Source organism: Canis lupus, chromosome 1, assembly GCF_048164855.1.
Source record: "Canis lupus baileyi chromosome 1, mCanLup2.hap1, whole genome shotgun sequence".
Lineage (NCBI taxonomy): Eukaryota > Metazoa > Chordata > Mammalia > Carnivora > Canidae > Canis > Canis lupus.
In genome coordinates, this window is record NC_132838.1 from 18,604,948 (window position 1) to 18,628,284 (window position 23,337).

The 23,337-nt window shown below is 48.0% G+C and overlaps 1 protein-coding gene and 1 long non-coding RNA gene across 8 annotated transcripts in view; both read right to left on the reverse strand.

Moving 5' to 3' along the window:
* Positions 1-23,337, reverse strand: part of NEDD4L (NEDD4 like E3 ubiquitin protein ligase) — a 338,487-nt gene that overhangs the window by 233,793 nt on the left and 81,357 nt on the right. The window lies entirely within an intron of this gene.
* LOC140631049 (uncharacterized) lies at positions 14,378-18,108 on the reverse strand. Its single transcript, XR_012028730.1, has 4 exons — positions 17,545-18,108; positions 15,673-15,763; positions 15,086-15,211; positions 14,378-14,540 (listed from the first exon to the last, which is right to left on the reverse strand). It is a non-coding gene; the product is annotated as an uncharacterized lncRNA (long non-coding RNA).

The following is a 23,337-nucleotide window of genomic DNA, read 5'->3' on the forward strand; positions in this document are numbered from 1 at the left end:
AATCTAGGCTTCCATATTTTTTTAAAAGATTTATTTATTTATTCATGAGAGAGTGAGAGAGAGAGAGGCAGAGACACAGGCAGAGGGAGAAGCAGGCTCCATGCAGGGAGCCCGATGTGGGACTCGATCCCGGGTCTCCAGGATCATGAAGGCAGACACTCAACCGCTGAGCCACCCAGGCATCTCTAGGCTTCTGTATTTCTAAAACAAATAAACCTCTTGTCATAATAAAAAGCTACAAGTTGTATTTCAGCCAACTCACAAAGGCATCCAGTGGTCTCTCCGGGAGACGTGATAAGGACACTCTTCGGTAACACACAGGTAACAGGTGGGAGGTGAAAGAAGGAAAGAGCCTTTATTGAGCACTTACTAGTTACAAGAGCCTTTATTGAGCACTTATTATTTACAAGCAGCTGTGACAGGAAATTTTACCTCCCTCTGAACTTATGGGGCAAGGCAGCAGGAAAGAGAATGCTGCTCTGTAAAAACTGTTTTTACACATGGGTTTCAGACGTACAGCCAAAACATCTTATCTTTGTTTCCTCTCAATAGTAAGTGTGCATACAGATAAGCAGCCATCATCACCCTGCAAAGAAACACATGATCAGGTGTGTGACTACTTTATCAGATGCAATGGGCGACAAGTCGAGCAACTGTACTTTCTGAGGCGTTTTATTACTTTCATAAAATCTACACATGACATCTCGGGCCCTGGTTATGACTCCAGTAGAATCAATATTTAACTAAAGTGGCTTATGACAACAATGATATTATTTAGAGCTGGACTGTGTGCAGCAGAGAAAGCACAGGCAGAGAAGAGGTGAGGCCGAACAACTGCAGGTCCTCTTATGACTCTCAGGGTCTCTTCTGGCTACTGTTCCTCTACTGTTTTTGCATGGTCATTGCCCAACAGGGATGATTCTATGCACTGTACATGTGTTTTTCTTTCCCACTTCATTTTCTAATTCTCCCTGAAGGCCTAAACCAAGATAAAGTGCCCGAGCCACAGACGAACAGCACCGCCCAAGTTCCAACTTATAAACAGAGGGTATTCCGAAAGCTCGTTTGTAAGGCAGCAGTTTCCAACTCAGACACCTGCTCATATAAACTGTGTATAAGTGGTCACCTAATTCCCACGCCTACTTACAAAGCTTACTAAAGACATCATCTATCAAAATTACTCCTCTGATAAATTAAATCTCAAGTTCCAACTCAAAGTAAGAGACTAGAATTTATATTCTCTCCCTGCAATCAACCTTGGAAGATAACTTTTTAAAAAATTGTATTTATTCATTTGCGGGAGAGAGCAAGCGAGCAAGGGCAAGGGTCCAACGGGGCAGGAGGACAGAGGGAGAAAGAGTCTCAAACAGTCTCTGCACTGAGCATGAAGCCTGACACAGGGCTCGATCCTAGGACCCCAAGATCATGACCAAGAGTCAGACGCTTAACCGACTGCATCACCCAGGTGCCCTAAGAAGGAAAATTTATATTTTTTATATTTATATTTTATCCCTGACCCTTCACAATGGCAGCTGATCTTCCCCCAACCGAAAGGCACTATCTGGGTTAGGAGGTAGTGTTTTTCCTCCACAGGATCCCCAGTGACCCCAGTATCCCATACACCAGCCTTCTTGCGGACAAGGAAGACCTAAGTCGGGGACTTGCACATCGTAAGTTATTTGTCAGTGAAGTAATTTGTGCATTTGCCTCCCATACCCTACACCGTACCTACAGTTCTATTACCCGTAACAACTGCAGGCTCGCAGCCACCACCCTCTGGCTTAAAAGGACCATCAATATTCTTATACCCTAAAATATCTAAGTTACAGACCTGTCCATTAAGGTCACTGCTTTAAAAATTAAATAAGCTAACATAAAGTAACCACACTGTGCCTGCTCCACAGATGCCATTCATCTTCCAGTTCCTGCCTCCTCTTGCTCCAGCCATGAGCCAAGATCCTGTTCCAGCCATCTCTTTAAATCTCGCACAACCCCCTGTCATGCCCAACCTGCCCCTTAGGCCTGTCCTCTTCAGCTCTGCCTTTCCCTACTCTGTATTTCTACCCCAATTCCGACTCTCTAAGCCTTTCCTCTCTTCACTCCCTTGAGGGGTCGGGTCCCCAGCTTCATGCTGCTGCCACCCCTATCTTCTCACTCTCTCACAGTTCTCCACTCTGACCCTCTCATGGTTCATCCCCCAAAATGTGCAGGGACACCTGAGTGGCTCAGAGGCTGAGCGTCTGTCTTTGGCCCAGGTCACCACCCCGGGGTCCTGGGATTGAGTCCCACATCAGCCTATGTCTCTGCCTCTCTCTCTCTCTCTCTGTGTGTGTGTGTGTCTCATGAATAAATAAAATCTTAAAAAAAAAAAGTGCTGAGTGACATTTACGTTCAATGCACCACGCGAACAGACCAGAAGAACACAACAGGCAACCACACACCTTCTACTCTGCCCAGAAGGGGCTTATGGTCAGTTGCGGAGGCTAGACATCCACACTTGTACTACACCTGTAATACAACACCTGCGATGTGGGGGGAGAACAAAGACACAGAAAAAGGAGCCCAATACTGAACTACGTGTCCAGCTCGAGCTCAGATAAACCCTGAGGACACCCAACAGCCCCACTCCCAGGCCTATCCTCTGTCGCTGTTCGCCACTGTCAGCCCAACACAGAACATTCTCAAGCACCAGCCCCAGCGATATGAGTTCTGGAGAAAACTGCAGAAACACAGGACTGTGCACAACCTCCATTTCTCAACCTCTAGCTAGATTATGGCCATTATGCCTGCTGGGAGTTCACAAACGGGGAAAGGAAAAAAATGGCCCTCCAGAGCAGAATTATAATTTTAATGCTCAAGGTAACTAACTTACAGAAATTATGTTGTGAGGCTTTTTAATTTATTTATTCATTTGAGGGGTGGGGACAGAGGGAGAGGATCTTCAAGTAGACTCCCTGGTGAGCACTGAGCCCGATAGGGGGCTCGATCTCACAACCCAAGAGATCATGACCTGAGCCAAAAGCAGGCCAGACACTTAACTGACTGAGGCCCCCAGGTACCCCTATGTTTTGTGGTTTGAAAATACGTCCAAAAATTCTTGAAATTCCCCTCATCAAGTGGCGGGGCTTAATCTTCCTCCCTCACTGGAGGTTGGACATAGCAACTTCTGAGAAACAGAATACAGAAAAAGTGACAGCATGTAACTTTGAAGATTCAGTCATTAGAGGTACTGTGGCTTCCTCCTCTCTCTCAGATCACTCACTCTGGGAAAAGCTGGCTGCTGCTATGTTACAAGGACACCCAAGAGGCCCTATGCAGGAGCTGTCCCTATAGTGAGGACTGAGGCCTCCTGGCCAAGAGCCTTGTGAATAAACCATCCTCAAGTGGGTCCTCCAGGCCCAGGCAAGCCTTCTGATGGTGGCACTCCTCACTGACAACTTGACTACCACCTCACGGCAGATCCCGGCCTGCCCTACCCCAGTAACTAGGCGAGGCATGTGTCAGAACCACCCAGGGAAGCCATTTTTGTGGCTTTACGCTGCCAAACCCAGGAATCCTCTGTAACACAGCAACGGAGAACCAGGGCATGTGGAGAATCCCTTGCAATAACTGGCGTCTAATTCATCTCCTGGTTAAGTCAAGATTTTCCTACATATTAGGACACCATTTGGGGCAGCCCGGGCGGCTCAGCGGTTTAGCACCACCTTCTGCCCAGGGCGTGATCCTCGGGTCCCGGGATCGAGTCCCACGTCGGGCTCCCTGCATGGAGCCTGCTTCTCCCTCTGCCTGTGTCTCTGCCTCTCTGTGTCTCTCATGAATAAATAATCTTTTTTTTTTAAAAAAAAAGAACCCTGAACTCTAGAAGTACAGTCAATATTTCAACCTGAGACAACTCCAGAAAATTTAGGATATGTGATCCTCAGGGTGATTTTTTTAATTCTGGAAAGAATGACAACATAAGAGAATAGCTGTGAAACTTCTATCTGCCTCTGAAACAACTCTAAATTCACCTCTTCTTCATCCCACAGCCTCATTTTAAGTTCTACTTCTAGGGGGATAATCCAACACCAACCAGCATCACCTCAACTGCTCCTTCTTCCAAAAGCTACTGAGCATCTCTTAGGTGCCCACCCTGAGGTTGATGTTGATGTGCAGCAGCTTCTCTTCATCCTAATTCACCTGCCACCTCATCAGTCCAACCTTTCTAGAATGTCCCTTCTCCCTTATTCCAGTGGGTCTTCCCCCACAGATCAATGGGTCTAATTCAATCCCCTCCGCACAGCAGTGCAGGCTCACCACCACCTGCTTCATCCCTGAACTACCTGTGCTCTTCGCAGGGACCCATTCCCTCCCGCACGGCACCTGCCCACCCAGAACCCATTCATCCCCCGTGGTCCCTCACATCCACGTAGTCAGGAAACCCAAAGCGCTTACTCTGACAACAGTACAGGAATGAGGAATTGAGAAGAGCTCAAGCCTATAGGACTTTACTCTCTGTGGACCAGGAAGAAACATATACGCAATCACAAGACGCCACAGTGAACTTAGCAGCAGTGAGTGGTACCTACGGGAATTCAGAGCAGAAAGAACGTGTAAGGGGAGGGGAGAAGGAAACCGGCCAGAAAGCTGGGGCAAGCTTCAGGCGAGCAGGTACTGGGGCCAGGCCCTACAGACTGAGAAAAAGGGAGGAACGATCCTTCAGACTGCAGCAGCAGCACGGGGGTACCTCGAGGTGGAGAGCAAATCAACGTGCAGAGAGACAAGGAAAGAAGAGGGGCCCAGGCCCAGCGTCCTCGTCCGTGGGGCCCAGCAGCACATCGATCCAGCCCACGAGGCACGAGCTCACCGGGTAACGGGGGCAGAGAGAGTCGAGTCCAGAGACAGGAGGACAGGACACGAATTACACGGTCTGCTACGCCGCTCACTCCGGTGGAGAAGTGTGGTGGCCCTGGGGACGGAGGACATGGGACCGCTTCCAAAGCTCCTCCTGGGGCGGGGGAGGCCCAGCAGGCTGGGCGACAGACTGCCTCGGCAGGCAAAGGCGGCACCTGCTCAAGTTCCCCGTTAGGGTAGAAGCGGGGGCTGATGCTATCCGGGGGTGGCAAATGAAGGAGAGGGAGTCTGAGGCTATGGGAAGTAAGAGAACAGGGATTTTTTTTTTTTAAGATTTTATTTATTCATTTGATACAGAGAGAGAGAGAGCTCGCATGAGCAGGGGCAGAGGGAGAAGCAGACCCCCCACCAAGCAGGGAGCCCTCCGCAGCACTGGATCCCAGGACCCAGGGATCATGACCTGAGCCGAAGGCAAACACTTAACCCCCTGAGCCACCCGGGAGCCCTGAGAATGTGGATTTCTTGACATGAGGTTACCTTGCAGTGTGCAGCCAGAGATGTTCAAGAGGCAGGCAGAAACCAGAGCTCCGTACAGAGGTCAGAAATGGGGCCTGAGGGGCACCTGCGGGGCTCAGGGGTTGAGCCTCCGCCTTGGCTCAGGTCGCAATCCCGGGGTCCAGGGATCGAGGCCTGCATCAGGCTCCTCATGAGGAGCCTCCTTCTCCCTCTGCCTGTGTCTGTGTGTCTCCAATGAATACATAAATAAAATCTTTAAAAATAAAAATAAAAAAGGGACACCTGGGTGGCTCAGTGGTTGAGCGTCTGCCTTTGGCTCAGGGCATGATCCTGGGGTGCCAGGATCGAGTCCCACGTCGGGCTCCCTGCATGGAGCCTGCTTCTCCCTCTGCCTGTGTCTCTGCCTCTCTGTCTCTCATGAATAAATAAATAAATCTTAAAAAAAAAATAAGGAAGGAAAGGAAAGGGAAAGGAAAAGGAAAAGGACAAGGACACTGGACGTGGGAGGCCCAGCCCTCTCCCCCGAGCCTGGCTTCGGACTGACCACTAGGCTGGCATCTAAGTAACAAATCACTGTAGTCTTTCTTCCCTGTAGGGAAGCCTCATCTTCTCAACTCCACTCTACGGTCGCGCTGACCAAACGGTAACCGCCAGCTACACGGGGCTATTGGAGTCAAGTCGATTACAATTAAGCAGTTCTTGGTAACGTGAGCCACGTTTCAAGTGCCCAACAGGCCCCGGGCCTAGTGGCTGGCTCCCACGCCGGACACGGAACACTGCCACGATCATGGGAGGCTCTGCTGGACAGTGTCGCTCTCAGAGCCCCGGCTCCACGCGAGAACCAAGCAGGGTTTGAACAACATCTGGTGAAAGGGGGGAAGACAGGAAAGAAGGAAGGCAGGGGAAAGAGGGAGGAAGGGACCCCTATCTTTAGCCCAACTATAACTCGGCATGCTCCAGGAGAGTTACCGTGGAATCAGGCTACCTGGAAATGGGGGGGGGGGGGAGGGGGGAATGGACACAGACACACGCTAGTGTAGTCCCATGTTCCATGGTCAAGACTTCCTCTGAAATTCCAAAGACCAGCCTGCAAATTAATTCCTGCTGGATATTAATTTACACTGGATAAAGCCCCTACTATACAGTGTAGTAGAGTCTCTGCATCCAGACATTTTTAAAATCTCTATACAAATAGAGAAAGAGCAGGGATGGTGGCCTTAGCCAGTGAATGACCAAGACCTGGGAGTGCAGCTGATGAGGCCAGAATCGTAAGCGGGTTGCTCCATCTTGCACCTTCTTGCACCGCATTCACAGGAAATGCATTTGGAAGGCAAGAAGAGAGGTGAAATCCCACCACCATCCTGCTCTTGGCCCCTTTAAGAGAAGACACCTGGAGATTACTCAGAGGGAAAGGGAAAGTAGAAAAAGGTAGTGAAACCAGCCGAGGGTGAGAAGCTGACAGGCTGGGAACCCAAGTGCTGCCTAGAGGGAGGCCAACCAGATGACTGAAGGCCTGCGGGGAGGAGGAGACCGCACAGGAGACCTCACGACAAGGTTGGAAGCCACAACCACCTGCTCCAGGCTGTTGGGGGGGGGGGGGGAAGCACCCATCAAGCCTCATGCCAACGCCCCACGGCTCACACTGAATCTCACCTCCTCCCTGCCCCCTCCCACAACAATTTTCACCCATGCTTTGAAAGTGCCAGCTTTCCAGTTATTTCTTTCAGTGCCAGCCTAGGATGTCTTGGTTTCTGGCTTCTGAATAGAGTCGAGCCCTGGCATTCCAGGTTCTTTGTAGATCTCACCATTCGGTGTCATTTCACCTGGAAAATGAGTCCCTACAGAGGAGGAGATGGGAGAGGAGGCAGGGTTAGCAGTAGGCTGAGGAGTCAGCAGTGGGAGGTGGCAGGAATCAGCCACATGCTGAGCGACATTCACAGTCCCATGGGCCGCATCCCTAACATGACTCAAATGTACACCCCAGCAAGAATGTAAATCCTTCCATGTGAGGACAGACTTTTAGAATGGCTCTCAATGAGAAATGTTCAATTCTCGAATGCCAAGAATCCACAGTAATTCAGCGATCATGCAGACATGAAAAGAGGGTGCCGCTGAACAGTGTCCATGAAATGAATGAGCTGGCAAGAGTTCCAACTCAAAGGACAGAGTCATTCTCTTCCACTAATTAAAAATTCTCCTTTTACCAGAAGAGTTGGTAAAACTCCATGTAAAAGGTCTTCAAAGAATCCATTTATCAATGGTTCTTTTGTTCCCAACCTCTAATCACAAGACAGGAAAACATGTTTAAATTCCCCCAAGATCACTAACACAAGAATTATCTTGTGTTTATCGTTCTAAAAATGATCATAATAAACAATTGCACTTTGTTGAAAGCCAAAAATCATAGCTCAACATCTAAAATTCTGTATTTTTCATGGCAATCATAACTCTGACCTCTCCTCTTCAATAAAGTGAAGTCTGGGTTTCTGGGTGGAATTTGTAGTTTGACTAGAAGGATCTGGAAAAGGTCTGGGTTTCAGGCGACAGGGACTACTGAGGGCCCCCAAGAACACAATCCATGGAGTGAGTTCCATGGTCCCAGATCTGAATCTCACCAAGTAGGATCAGAAGTCTGACTCATGTCAATGTGCCAAGGGTTCCTAGAACCTTGAAAAGGACACACGTGAACAAAGCTGATAAGAAACTCATTTTAGTGTTGAATTTTAGATTTTACAGTGAAGAAATGACTTGTTGCATGGATCTGAAGCCTCAGGACTGGCACGTTTACTCTGTAGGCAAGTTGAACAGATGCAAATAATAATCCATCAGAAGGCTGTGTGTTGAGAATGAGACTGAGTTTGAGTATCCAAACACCTGTCTCCACAACAGGGTGACCCTGCCACTCACAAGTGCTTGAGCTCCAAGGCTCCGGACTGGCTCTCAAACAGAAACACCAAACAGAAACCTCTCCAGCCTTCCTTTTCCGGAGCTCCAGCCCATCCCTTCCCTCCCCTCCCACTGCCAGGCTCTGTTCCCACCATGCAAAGCAAGTGACGAGGCTCCCCCTCCACAGACTGCAAACGAATGCCACCCTCACCCCCCGGGGGATCACACCCCAGTCACCTCCACTGGAATTGTGGGTGTTCCCAAACTCTCCAGCCACCTATTTACAGATCATTCCTTGGTTTGCTCCCACAAATACCTTATCTGCTCCTAGCTTAAACCTCAACCGATGACTATTCCTAGGGAGACAGGAAGATCTGCTAACGTAACTATCCACTCTTGTGCTCCAGCTTCAAGTCTTCTTGCCCTCATGCTTCTGATTTCATTTGAGGCCAGAGGGAGGAAGGGGACTGGGAGAACCAGGGCCCCAAAGCAGAACTAGGAAGACACTCAAGGACATCCTGGCTCTACTACTCATCCCAACAAGTCACCTCCCACAGTGGCTAAGAGAATCTGCAATCATCCCAAAGGAATGAGACACCAGGGACGGGCAAATGTCCCAACTTTGAGAGAAAAGCAGCTATGAAACATACTGTAAATTATACAGCTTGAGCTAGGACAGCTTTCCCACTGCCAGAGCCACCAATTGCTCTTTGGTTCCTATCTCCTACTTCTCCATCAGCCCTCAGGTAACATAACACGCTCTCTGAAAATGTCTTTCTAGGGCTCCTAGACTAGTTAGGCCTCCCACAAAAGGCTCCCACAGTGCCCTAGATTTCTTTTCTCACCCTTTTCTGTCACTGCTTTTAAAATTAGCTATCGAGGAACGCCTGGCTGGCTCAGTCAGTGGAACATGCAACTCTTGATCTGGGAATTGTGGGTTCGAGCCCCACGATGGGTGTAGAGATGAAAAAAATAAAAGCTTAAAATTAGATATTGCGCCAAAGACGAAGCTCTCAAAAGGCAGGGGCTAGACAGCAGATCACAGGGAGTGACAAGAATAAAGTTCCACACACAGCCTGTTCGAGGCCAGAGAGCCACAGAGAAATCCTTCAGTCTGCTTATTAGCACAGCTTTCCAAGACTCTAGGAAAGAACTCTACACCCAAATGTTCCAAGGGGAGTGAAAGACTGGGTGAATAAATGACACCAATCCAAAGCAAAGTTCTAGAATGAATTACTAAATAGTTTGCATTTCTAAAAGTAAAACAATCTACAGCTAAGGTCTGCCAAGAATAAAACATGCAAACGTATTTCCTTCTCTGATAAGATTTACAGCTCCAGGGGTTGCTACATACCTAGTATACAGAGACTTTGGCCAAACCACGATCATATTCCTCGACAAGGTGATGACATGAGGGTGAACAGATACTAAAGTTAGGTGGGACTCAGCTATACCTCGTTAACTACTCCCATCCAAAGTATAACCATTAGACAATTCCAGGGAGGTGGGGTCGAAGGAGTGTTAGGTCACAGGACTCTTCTTATTAACTCCATCCCAGGCAACACGGTCAGCCTGGAAAATCTGGAAGAGGATATTGAGAGCAGGCTAATCCAATCTGTATCTGATATACACAACTGATAAAATGTCAGAAAACTGGATTGGAATCCAAAAGAGATTTCATCAGAATGGGCGATAGGTCAAATCTTGACGATAGGATTTTACAGTGGTATGTGTGCTTGGTTGCCTGAATCAATGTAGAGGACAGGATGGAAGAGCATCAAAGTGGGGGGATCTTTGGAGTTTTGGGAGCCAGGCTGGCTCACTCAGTGCAGCATGCAACTCGTGGTCTCAGGGTCATGAGTTCAAGCCCCAAGTTGGGCATAGCATTAACTTTAAAAAAAAAAAAATCTTGGGGATTTTATCTTAAGTTCAGTATGACTCAACACTGTGTCAGTAAACCACTTGCATTATCCAAAGTCCAGAGCAGGGAATGCGGTCATACCGTACCCTGGGTCAGCATGATGTTCGATTCCAAGGCTTAGAAGACTGTTGCTTAGAAGACTAACAGGCTTAGAAGACTGTTGTTTTGCTTTGTTTCAGGACAAAATCTATACAACGGAACACTAGGCAACCGTAAGAATGAAGGTGTGCTGCTCTACATACAGCCTGGAAAATTCCAGCCGCCCAGTCACGTGAGAAGGCTGAGTGGAGAAGACTTTGTGGGGTGCGCCGTCTTCCATACGAGGAGAAAGGAGATGTGTGTATGTGTTGACACAAATACTTGCTGGCATGTGTGTAAGCTCTGTAAGGACACAAGAGACTGGTGCCACCGACGGATTGAGGACAAAAGCAAGTTGGCTAGGGACCGAGGGATGTGAGAGACACGTGGAGATGTCTCACCAAATAAAAGCTTTCCTTATGCTTTAATTTAAAACCATCTACACATATTAACTACTCAAAAAAAATGTTTTTTGAGTACCTAGGGTAGTTAATGAGCAAGCAAACAGCACATGAAGACTCGAGAATGTTTAACCTGGTTTACCAACAATGACCAGACTCCTTCCCTGGGAAGGGGGGCGGGGTGGTGGAAGCCAAGAAGGCATCTTCTGTTCCAAGGCTGCAGAGGGCAAACCTCAAACCAAGGAGTGAAGGCTGTAGAAGGGCAGATGTGCTTTACAGAGAGAAGGAAATTCTGGTTGTTAAGCCTGGTCAAACACAGAGCAGGTGGCTTTCTGAGGCCAAGAGCTGACCAGTTAGCACCAGCACGAGAGCTGAGGCCTGCCACCTGCTAGAAATATCACCAGGTAGGAAGACCATGAACCAGATGGTCCCCGATGTCCCTTCCCAACTGTGGGATGATTTTAGAAGCCAAGAACTCAGACCGAGAAGGTTTATGCAAGATCACACAACACTTCCAATATATATACACACACACACACACACACACACACACACACGCACGGGTAATGTCTCTCCAAAAATGGTAATTACAATCCCATCTCTCACAGTGAAACACATAAGATCATTCATAAATCAGAATGCTTTTTTACTTGCAACCAGTTTCAAAACACCATGAATGAAATAATAGAAATAAGAGCACATGTGATCAGTACATTTTTTGGTTCCACTGGTTGTTGCTCTTATTCCACATCTTATTCCAAAAAGGTTTACGATGCTTAGCTGGCTCTTACACAAGATGCTTAAAATTCCTTTTATAAAGAACATCGAACCTACGATGCGCTGGTCACTGGGATCATTCTAGGAGATAACGCTATATAAAAGGGTGAGAGGTCGCTGGTACAAGGAGCAGCTGAAGTTGGCTTGGCTGCTACAAAAAGCTCAACTGGAGCACCACAGAAAAGCAACACCGCCAACTCCAATGAGAGCATCGAGATGAACCTCACCTAGGGAGACGCTGCAAATGGAATTGAGATGTGGTCCCACCAGAAACTTCAAGAAGCCACAGTACCCAGTGCCACAAATCTTAGAATGCTGTAGGCATCAACCACAGGACAGCAGATGCTGAGGTGACAAGGCTAACAGGATTTGTGTAACCATTCATGGCCTGAGGCCCAGGACGCAGCCCCTTACCTTGAATCCATCCTACCTCCTCACTCTCCTTCTGTCACCCCAACACTGAAAGGTGTTCATTTCAGACCAATGTACCCAAAACAAAACCTTCATGGTCACTGGCTTCATATTTAAAAGGAGACAAGTCAGGCTCCTGGGTGGCTCAGTTGGTTAAGCCTCTGACTCTTGGTTTTGGCTCAGGTCACGATCTCAGGTTTCTGGGATGAGCCCCAAGGCGGGCAACCCCCTTTTCTGTCCCTCTGCCCCTCCCCCTGCTCATTCTAAAATAAATATTTGAAAAAACAAAAATAAAAAAAAATAAAAGGAGACAACGCTAGATGTTCGATCTTATGTCGTCCAGAATCTCTGCTTCTTCTAAGGCAGAATTTACAGCCTTAAAATGTGCAAATGTGCATTATCAGATTTAACATTTCAGCTGAGCCTCATTATCCAGCAATGCCATTTTATTACAAAGCCCTAACATTAATAACTCATTAAGATAGTGACTGAAATATTCTATTATTGGAATTTTACCTTGTGTTTTGAATCATGAATTTTTAATATTTTTAAAAACAGAAAGCTTATATTTTTTTTGTTTCCTCATGGGGGGGAAAAAAAAGACCAAAGGATTTCATCTCAGTACTCGCTTTGATTTGTTTTTTTATTTAAAACTACCAAAGTCAAGTTTCCCAGCTTTTTCCCAAACATAAAATAATCTCAATCACTACGTGGCTACATACGGCTTTGAAAGAGGTTTAACTACGTAGTACTAAAATGAACAATACAAATGTTATTTCCAACAGAATGCTTTTGTGGGTTTTTTTTTTAAGATTTTATTTACTCATGAGACACACACAGAGAGAGAGGCAGAGACACAGGCAGAGGGAGAAGCAGACTCCCTGCAAGGAACCTGATACTGGACTCGATCCCTGGACCCCAGGATCATGACCTGAGCCAAGGGCAGGGGCTCAACCACTGAGCCACCCACGTGCCTCCCAACAGAATGCTTTTGGAGGAAAAGGTAAACAGGAATGTTAAGGTATTCCTTTTTAAATAACAGTGATGCTAGGCCTAGGTTTAACACAGCCTAGGATGCTAGGCTGTGTTGGTGCGCCAGTTCTACGTGAGACCATCTGAGATGGTTTTTTAAATATTTTATGAAGTTTGATTATTTTTGAATTGTCCTAATATGGGTTTCTCCTGGGAGGGAACAAAGTCCAAAAGGAAATAGTCCCTTCAAAAGTGCTGGCACACACTTGTCCCACATCCAAACAGCGTCCAAAACTGTCTGATGAGCCACTGCCTACTGTGGATACGCGTGGGCTTAGCCGATCCTGCCCTGGCAGCAGCTTCCAAGCATCTGGGCAGCTCGGTGGCTTCCCAGTTCCAGGTGGCGGTTGGGACTCAGCAGGTGTGCAAGGGAGCTGTGACTGTCACTCCACCCCTTGTGGTTCCCGCACACCATCCTGCAGCTCCCTTCTCACCCCGTGGTTCGCTCACTCTGAAAGCACTCTACTCGCGACAGCAGCAGAGGGGTCCATGGAGCCCTGAATGTACCCAAGTTTATCTAACACAGGATTGTGCAAAGCAAGGCCTGAATGTGTATGGTTTTCACCATAGGGAACTTTCCTTGGATTTATGGCTTTTTTTTTTAAAGGTCCACATCATATGTCCATTTCATTAAGGATTTTTCTATGGAATATTTGTATTCCATTCTTTTGTCAATCTACCTCTGTTGAATGCTGGTTTTTTTTTTCCTGTTGTTTGAAATTAATGTTTAATTTTAATGCCAAGCACTTTGTACTTGCGTTTAGACTGTTGACTTTGCCTTTGAATCTTCCAACAAGCACCTTCCAACAAGCACCAATGTCAACCTCTTCCCACTTCTAATTTAAATCTTTACAATTACAAGCCCTGGGACACACTCTGTACCTCTGCTGTTCCTCAGGTCCATCTATAAAGGGCCTGTTACATGTATGAGGGTGGTCTTTTTAATTATCAAAGGAGAAACTGTGGGAAGATAGATACCGATTCACCCACAGGATGATAAAGCTTCTTATGTAAAACCATTCCACCCTCCAGAGCGGTTGAGCCAGGCCCCTTCCACAGCCCTGCATGCTCATTGAGCCTCCTCTCTCCCGAAACCCTGAGGATGAAGAACATGAGCCACCCTCCGAGTGCTGTTCACAATCAAAGAACATTAATACCAGCTGTACAATCTGTGTATTTGCCATGATGGACAAGTGCTACTAGCTCCCTGCACGATTCTATGTAGGATGGTGTACTAAAAAGCTACAGGACCGGCAGGGAGCATCTTCTTGGATTATTGATTTTTCTGGAAGTCTCAATGAGTAGGACAGTGGTTCTCAAAGTGTGGACCCCTGACTACCAGCACCGCCATCACCTGGTAACTTGGTGGTCAGGCTCCACCCAGAGCTCCAGAATCAGTACCTCTGGGCTGAAGTCCAATGGTGTATGTTTACAGGCTTCCAGGTGATTTGGAAACACAATAAACTTTGAGAAGCAATGTCCTATTTTTTTTTTAGATTTTATTTATTTGTCCATAAGAGACACAGAGAGAGAGAGAGAGAGAGGCAGAGACACAGGCAGAGGGAGAAGCAGGCTCCATGCAGGGAGCCCGATGCGGGACTCGATCCCAGGTCTCCAGGATCACGCCCTGGGATGAAGGCAGCACTAAACCGCTGAGCCACCTGAGCTGCCCGAGGAGCAATATCCTATTTAAAAAAACAAGGAAATACCATGGAGTAAAAATGGGTAATTTGCACTAGTTTCGAAGAGTTCCCATTTGCAATTGGCTGCTTTGGACTTATCTGCAGGAACGAGCTCAGTCCCCTCTACCCAAGGAAATGTGTGTGGAGAGCTAACAAAATTTCTAAATGCCAAGGACTCCCAGATCTGTATCAACCCTAACCCTCTTCCTCCGGCAACCCAGCCCTGAATCAGTCCATCTCTGAGCCAGCAGTGTTGGCAAGAATGACTGGGGTGGTATGCCAAAAGCCAAACAGATCCCATGTTCCTCATTCCTCTGCTCCAAGGCCTGGCAGAGTTTAAGAGTTGGGGGTGGGGGTGGTAGTAGAGGGGGAGGAGAAGAGAATCTCAAGCAGACCCCCACTGAGTGTGGAGCCTGACACAGGGCTCCATCCCACAGCCGAGATCATGACCTGAGCCAAAAGCAAGAATCAGATGCCCAACCACGTGCAGCCCCCTCACCCCCACCCCATAACTGTTATCATGAATCCCTCTGGGAAAACACACCTACCAAACATTACCAATAGTTCCTCTACGGGGTGAGAACAGAGAAGGCTTCCATGTTGGGTCTCATTTTCTATCACGCCTGAACTGTTGTTTCACTTAACCTTTATTCTTCTGAAGAGCATTTATTATACTTTCAAAATTAGAAATGAAATGGTTTTTATGAGGAAGTAGAACCACTTTATGCCCCAACAGCTTCTTGTGTCACCCAATATTTACCGAATCACACCAATGACATTTTTCTATCCCATGGAATAGATTGCTCAATGCCATCAAAAGTGAGTGAGCAGTATATTCACACACCCCCTCCCCCAGCAGTGATACAGCTGTGATCTCATTCTCCCCGTGGGCCCAGCCACGAACACTTGGGCATCCTGGTCGCCCCAATCCTGCCTGGGCTCTCCCTTGCACAGACTCACCTCACATAACCTCCTCTTTGCGCTCTCATACCACTCAGTTGAATTACTAATAACACCTGACCCAAGGTGTCCATCAGTACTAAAATACCAGTAAGCCTTGTCCAGGCTGCCCCTCTCTCTATGTGCATGTACCCACACAGTAGTCCAGTGAGGCCAATCCAGTCTACAGACTCACCCTTCGAAGCCATCCTGTAAGCTACCAAGCTGTGGTGAGTTCTGTATTTTCACTGGGCCTTCGTATTTAGCAACCATTCCTGGAAAACCTGCTATGCAGCAGAAATTTGAATTCTGAATTACTATATAGTTCATCCCTGACCTGAAGCAAACCGTGACACAGGGATCATCGAAACAGGAGTAAGAGGACTGGAGCTGGGACAAACCCCAGAGAAGAAAGAAACAGGAGGAGAAAAGGTGAACGGGCCGAGCAGACACAGGGAGGGCAAGTCTGCAGCAGCCCCCTCTCCGAGCCGGTGGTCTGTATGCAGAGGTGGCATCGGATTTACGATCGTTTTAGGCGAGCATGTGAGGAATGCACATTTGGCAAAGGAGGGACTCCAAAAATCACATTTGGGCAGCAGAAAATGACACCCTAGGAAGTTATGAAACCCCTGGTAGGGTTTTTAAAAAGTGGGTTTAGATTCTAATCTCTCTCTGCCTGGTTGAGGTGTGGCCTGAATTCCCTAAGAGTCAAAGTTCAAAGTCCCCTTGTAGCTGGGAGTCTGGGATTTACACTAACTCACCTAAGGCAGGGGAGGCAAGGGGTAGAGGGTCACGCTGGCCCTGATGAACTAAGGTCATCCACCCCCGATGAGCTAAGGCCTCTCCCGCATGGAAAATAGTGCCCTGGCCTTGATGCCCGCCAGCCCCCACCACCGTGCAGCCACCAGCAGCAGGGCCGGCCTGCTCAGAGGGACCAGTCACCTGGAGATGAATGCCTGTACCCTTGGGTTGGGGGGAGCTCTTTTCTCCCTCTACCCCTAAGCAAATGCTCAAAGCAATCTAGCTATCTCTGATCTAAAATGCATTTTGTCAGGCCAAATAATTGGTGCTTTGCATTTTCTCCTCCATTTAAGCACTAGAAACAAAGGTTTCAAACCAGTAGTTAGAATTTCCCCACACAGAGGTGGATGGCGCAGGCCAGCAGGGTAATAAACAGATAAGCAGACGTGTCCCACTGCAGAACGAAAATGCACCACCCCACACTCAGCCATTTACATTTAATTCTTCACGAAAATCTTTTAACAAATAAGGAAACATTTAAAACTTAAAATCTATCTTTCTTCCAAAAAAAATAAAATAACAATTCAATATTCAGTACTGGGAAGAGCCTTACTCAGACAAAAAGCACAGAAACTCCCATCCCCAGGAAAGCTTCAATTCTCAAATAATTTAAGAGAAACATTCACAGGTGCCCATTTCTTCCTCCTTCAAGAAAAATTCTCAACTTCTGCAGTGTGCGTACATTTTAAATCCACTCATTTTCTTAAATTCTCTCCCCACCTCACCCCCCCCCCCCCCAAGCAACATCTCCATTTAAGAAAACCAATCAGGCTCATTTAGACTGGTTCCTAAAAAAAGTTCCCAATCCTGAGGCCTGAACAAAATCCTTCCAGAAAGCAGTAAACTAGGTCAAGTATGTTGGAGATGAATTACCAGCTCAGGAACCTTGAGGTCACCTAACACTGCTATGACCATAGAAGAATTTCCAATTTTATTAAAGTGTCCCGGGAAGGCAAAGCCACCTCCCCGACCGAGGCAGGTCTTACCAGGTGGCATTCATCCCCTACACGCGAGAGTCTCATTTAGGAGACTGCAAATACGCTCAACGTTACAGGTGGTGAAGCTGGCACACCCGAGGGCAGCGGCAGTTCTGAAGAGTATGCAGAAGGCTCGGCTGCCACGGAGGGGCACCTTCCACTGCCAGGTGACAGGTGGACGGACGGCACCTCGACTCGCCCCCCAGGAAGGCCTGCCTCTGGTTTGCTCCTCTCCAAACCCTGCACTCTTGCCCATCTCCGGTCACATAGCAGGTGCCTCCAGGACTTACCACTTGGCCACCCGAGATCCTCCGAGCCCTGCAAGGCTACCTCTTCGGGAGCCGGAGCCTGCACTCCGGGCAGGTGACATCAGCTGTTGGTGCGCCTCCGCCTTCTGTAAACGGTGACCCTTTCTTGGGAGTAATGCTTTCAATGGTCAGCTTTTCCCTCTGCAAAAGCTTCCTCCTCTGCTACTTCCAGGTTGTGCAATCACACAACTGGCTGGAGGTTTCTCAGAAACAATCTGCCTTGTCCCACTCGAGATGAACACATGAGGTTCCTTGTATGTGCGAGACTATTAATAAGTATCACTTGGTGAAGGGGCGCTGAAGTTCTTACCAACCTCTTAGAAGCAAAATCAAATAATGAAATCTTAAAATACAAAAACAAACAAACAAACAAAAAAAGGTTCACCTTTCTTCCAAGAAAAATTTAATGATCCACCGCACACTGGCCTCTTCCCACAAAAAGCATATAATTTAGTGTCATGGCTGACCTGTATGACAACCTCTACCTCTCCCCCAAATTCATATGTTGAAGCCCCAACTCCCTGTACCTGAGAATGTGGCTGTATTTTGAGAACAGGCCTTGAGAGAGGTGATTAAGTTAAAAGGAGGTCGCTTGTGTGGCTGGAATCCCACCTGCCTGCTATTCCTTAGGAGAGGCCACGTGGACGCACACAGAGAAGGCCACCTGTGGACAGACGGAGCACACAGGCATCTACAGGCCAAGGAGAGAGGACTCAAAGAATCAACCCCACTGGCACCTTGGTCAAGAACTTCCAGAAATAAATTTCTGGTACTTACACCCCCCCAGCCAGGGGTACTTTGTTCTGAGCCTGAGCAGACTAATAGGGTTGGGAAGAGAAAACAAGACTCAAGTGACAGATTAGTTAAGCAAGACAACACGTGTAAGATGTAACATCAAACAGACAGGTGATTCCAGGAGGCCAAGGGGAGAGCGCCTCAGGTCCAAGGCACACGCCTTGACAGCTGAGCCCCACTGTCAGCCTGGCCCCTTCTGCAGGGCACAGACGTCACCAGGGCCAGGAGCAGACCCCGCAGGCGGGGTGGGGGCTGGCAGGATAGGATGGGATGCGCTGGCGGAGAAGACAAGGGGTAACAAAGGGAGGCCACATGCAGTAAGAGGACATTCAAAACCCCAAGTGAGAAATGACCAACAAAAAAACTGGACAACAGGCAGGAAGAACCAAGCCTGTGCTATACAATCAGCAAATGCCCACTGGAAATAGTGGCCCATCTCCCTCCTCACTGTATTCACATTACAATGTGACTTAATACCTCTGAATTTAGGGAAAAAATGAACCATTTTAACAACGCTGTTGATGCAAAAATGAGCCTTCAGAGCCGTGGTATAAATAATGACCACCGTGATAACTCACAGACAGGAGTGCTGAAGCTCAGGGAAGGCTGTAACTGGTCCCAGATCACGGGGTGCGAGAGGCAGAGGCTAAGTAGAAACGCCGATCTTTCTACAACAGTGCTGCTCAACCAGGGGGGCGACTCGGCTGTAAAAGGGGAATTGGTCCATGGGTTGAGACATCTCTGATTGCTGCGGGGAGGTGCTATCTCTGCTGAGATCTCCTGGTACGGACTCGCAGGAAGTGGGGGCCCGAGCCACTGCGCCAACACACACCGCCGCCCCTCCCCTCTCACCCAACCCACGAGGACCCCTTCTCCTTCATCCTTCCCCCAAGCGCTCCCACACTTGCCACACGTGAAGCTGGGCTCTGCATGGAACACAGGCCAGGGGGAGGCCCACGGTTGTCCCAACACTTCCCAGGGCCAGGGCTGATGGCCAAGCCCGACTCCACAGCAGCCTCCGAACCCCTGCTCCTCCACTGGTCAGTAAGAGGCTTCCTGCCATACTATCCACAGACCACCTGGCCCATCACTCAACACCCCTGTATCCTGTCCCTTCTTCAAAGGGGACACTGGAGCCTGGGTCACCATCTTCCTCACTGGTCCAAATCCTGCATGATCTTAAATGATGTCAGGGCCCACCGCGGTGGGGCCCCCTCGGTTACCTAATAGCCTCTGAGCCCCAGACCTGGGCTCACATTCGGCCTCAACCACCCACAGCTGTGCTGGTCTTCACTAGGGCTCAGAACCGCCCAGCCTCTGCAACCACCACCCCAGCACCACCACCACCCCCCAAATTTCAGGTGTCCCCAGTTCCCTTTTCTGAGGGTCAAGAGAGCAACCAAATAAGAGGAGGTGAAGTTAATTCCAGGGTTAATTAAAGGTTCACTCCAAAAGTCTGACACAGAGTCAGCATTTTTCTACATCGCGTCTTGCAGTCCTATGGCTCTGCGAGATGGGCACTGCTACTACCGTCTCCACCCTATGAAATAGAGATTTTGAGAAAACCGCTCTTGACAACTGAGCCAGTGAGCAGTCCAGGCTCCCAGAGCTTGGACACAAAGCACAACTGCTTCCACAGGAGTCAGTGAAAAATGCTTTCAAAATCACTAATAATCAAAGGGATGCAAATAAAAAACAAGAGTATAGGTTTTCAGCTCAGCAAACTGACAAAGAGCAAGAAAGAGCAACAATACCCAGGCTGATGAAAATCTCGGAGAGGGGACAGGCACTCTGTTAGAAGACAGAAAATTGATATGGTATTTCTAGAAGACAATTTGGCAAAAACATATGAAAGCCTTAAGTAGCAAAGAGCCTCATGTAAACAGTCCATTTGGAAAAATCCACCTGACAGAGCTACACAGACAAATGGGCCAAGATGCATTTACAAGAATATTCATTAAGGGGAAAAACCAAACAATTCACTAGACATCATCTACTGGGACTGGTTAAACCCATTAGACTCATAATTATCATGACTACTGTTAGTATTGTTATGCCAGCCAGGGTTCACTGCTAACACTTGGACTTAATTTTATTTAATACTCACAACTTGGTGAACTTTACAAACAAGGAAAATGTTGCCTAAGTCGTAACAGACTGGTCGGTCAGGCCATAATGAGTAGCTCAGCTGGAATCTGACCCCAGAATCTGTACGACAGAAAAGATAAAGTAGATGTCCTATCTGTTGGTACCGGAAAATGCCCTTGACATATATATAATTCACAGTAAAAATAGAAGGCGACATTAGAACAGAAGTCGATTCCAGATTTAATTCTTTTTTTTTTTTTTTTTTGCAGATTTAATTCTTTAAAATGACAGTGCTGGCTACTGACAGTCTTCTCCACTCCAAAGCCACTGTCCCTTCTCTGCTCTTTGACACCTGGCTTAGGACCCCACATACTGCACTTCCTGATGCTCTTTCCAGGTGGCTCCCGGTCAGGGCCCAGAGGCTGTGTCCTCCTGTCTGTCCCTCCTGCCTCCCCACTGTCCCTGTCTCCTGCCATCAGCAGTGACTCCAACTCCACCCAGCACTGACCTTGAGCCCGCCCGCCCCCAGAGGCTGGAGCACATGCCCTCTGTCCCCCAGTGGCTCAGCACCCTTCCCTGCTGGGCCTCCTCCCAGCCCTGTCTGTGGTTCAGATCACCCCAGCTCTTCCCTCATTCCCACAGCCCCGCGGGTGGCACCTGTTTCCTACAGATACCATTTCTGGGTTATCTCGGATAACCAGGGTGACCCCCTTTCCGTTCATCCTCCACACCTGTGTGAGCAGTTCTTTTCCGTTGGAGCCTGACACTACCGAGCACACAATCACTTAGCTGCTCAGTAGGGGACACTCCCAGCTCCTAACCTCGCACCAGGGGCTCCTCCAGGCACCTGGGACACACACCTGGAAAGAGAGGCCCCATTCTGCTCTCGGGTTAGACGTCTCACAAGCAGGTCTGCCTGCCTGCAGAGAATGGGGTTCATATATGCTGGAAGATCAACTAGCTGCTCATACTTCCGTCTACTGAGATTGGTGGCTCATTTTTATCTCTTCTTTTTCTATGGTTTTTTTTTTTTTCTCCTAGTATTTACTTTCAGAGTCAGAAAATTTAGTAAATAATTTTAAAATAAAGTAGAAAAGTAAACCTTCCTCTCCATAATGCTTCATCAGTAAGGTGGCCCTAGGACTAGCCTGGAAAATAAGAGACACCCTGCTCTCTGTATATAACCATGGTCCTTCAGCCGTATTTGGGATAGAACAGTCTGTTCTGGACAGAGAGGACAAAACCAAAAGGGTTCCTAAATGCCATCACAGTAACAACAAAGACTAACCGAAGCACCAGCTATTTTTCAGCAGAAAGCTATGACTTAACACCTAAAGTGGTATTTGAGACACTCCGCGTCAGACCACAGAGGAAAGGCCTGCCCATTTTATGTATTCATTAACCCTCTCCTTCCCTACGTGTGAGATAACAGGGCCTCGTGGTTCTGGACCAGCACCTGCAGAACCCTGAGCTGGCCCCCCATCCCTCCCTTTTCCCTTCCTCCGACGGCTGCGGAAACCCAGGCTGGCCCGTCGCAGAGCCGACCACGGTGTCGAACCACCCTGCCAGCAGGAGGGATCAACTACTTCCTATTGCCTCCCTTCACCAGCCCATCCACCGCCTCCCTGCGGACCTGGATGCAGAACACAGGCCAGCACAGTTCACTGGAGCTCAGAGAACATAAATATCCTGCTGGGCGCTCTCCTCTTAGCTTACTTCTAATCCTGGAACAGCACCGAGTCATTACCGGCACTGGGTCTGAAAGAAGAGAGACCTTTAGTCTTCCAGAGCCTGCTGTCATCACTGCAGAAAAGGAGGAAGTATGGAAGTTAAGAAATTGCCTTTTTGAGAATACTTAGAACTGTCCAGTTCAGGAGTTACCATCAGTGATGTGTCCCCAAACCCTTTTTGCAAGATCAAGGCAACTGAGATCTGTCGAACAAGGCTGAGTCAAGTGTTACACGTGAAATCAACAGTGGAGACGTATTTTTCAGTTCTGTAGCCCTAGGCATGGTATTAAGCCTCAGTTTCCCTATCAGCAAACGGGGATATAATCCTCTACCTGGGAGCGCTGGGATGCCACTTACAAAGAGAGTAGGACAATTAGTAGCCGCCACGAACAGCACAGGTCACTTCCAAGTCAGAACTGGGAGCCAGGCCTCCCGACCTCTAACCAGGAACCCCCCTGTGCCTCCTGCCTTCTCTCCATCAACGGGGTGGTTTTCAATGCCGATCCAACCCTGAAGCCTCATCTCCCCTCTCCCAATCTTGGCTTCTAAAGACTCTGCCTGAATCCAAATATTGGTGGCTTGATAATCAAACACCCGAGATAAAGATTCCTCTTAAAAAGAGTTAAAACTGAGGCAGCCAGGGTGGCTCAGCGGTTTAGCACCGCCTTCAGCCCAGGGCATGATCCTGGAGACCTGGGATGGAGTCCCAAGTCAGGCTCCCTGCAGGGAGCCTGCTTCTCCCTCTGCCTGTGTCTCTGCCCCTCTCTGTGTGTCTCATGAATAAATAAAAATTTAAAAAAGAGTTAAAACTATTAGAGAGAATAACAAAAGACAAGGTTTGTCATTTTCAAGCTCTCTCTGCTGTTGCACAAAAGATGTAAAATTAAATTCTCATTTCAAGGCTCTTCATTATCTGAGCCTCAACGTTCCTTAAATACCTGGCATTAAAATGCTAAGTGCAAAGATCTTGTCCTGAACAAACAGGCTTGGTTATGCCAGTAATGAGAAATTTATCAAATGCAGTTGTTTCTACAAAACAGAATAGAGTGCAAGTGAGATTCCCAAAACTCCTTTTATACAGCTGGAGTTTAAAATCCTGCCACGCGGAAACCACCGGAGGGTTACAGCATGTGATCGCCCAGATACCAGGCTACCACATGCC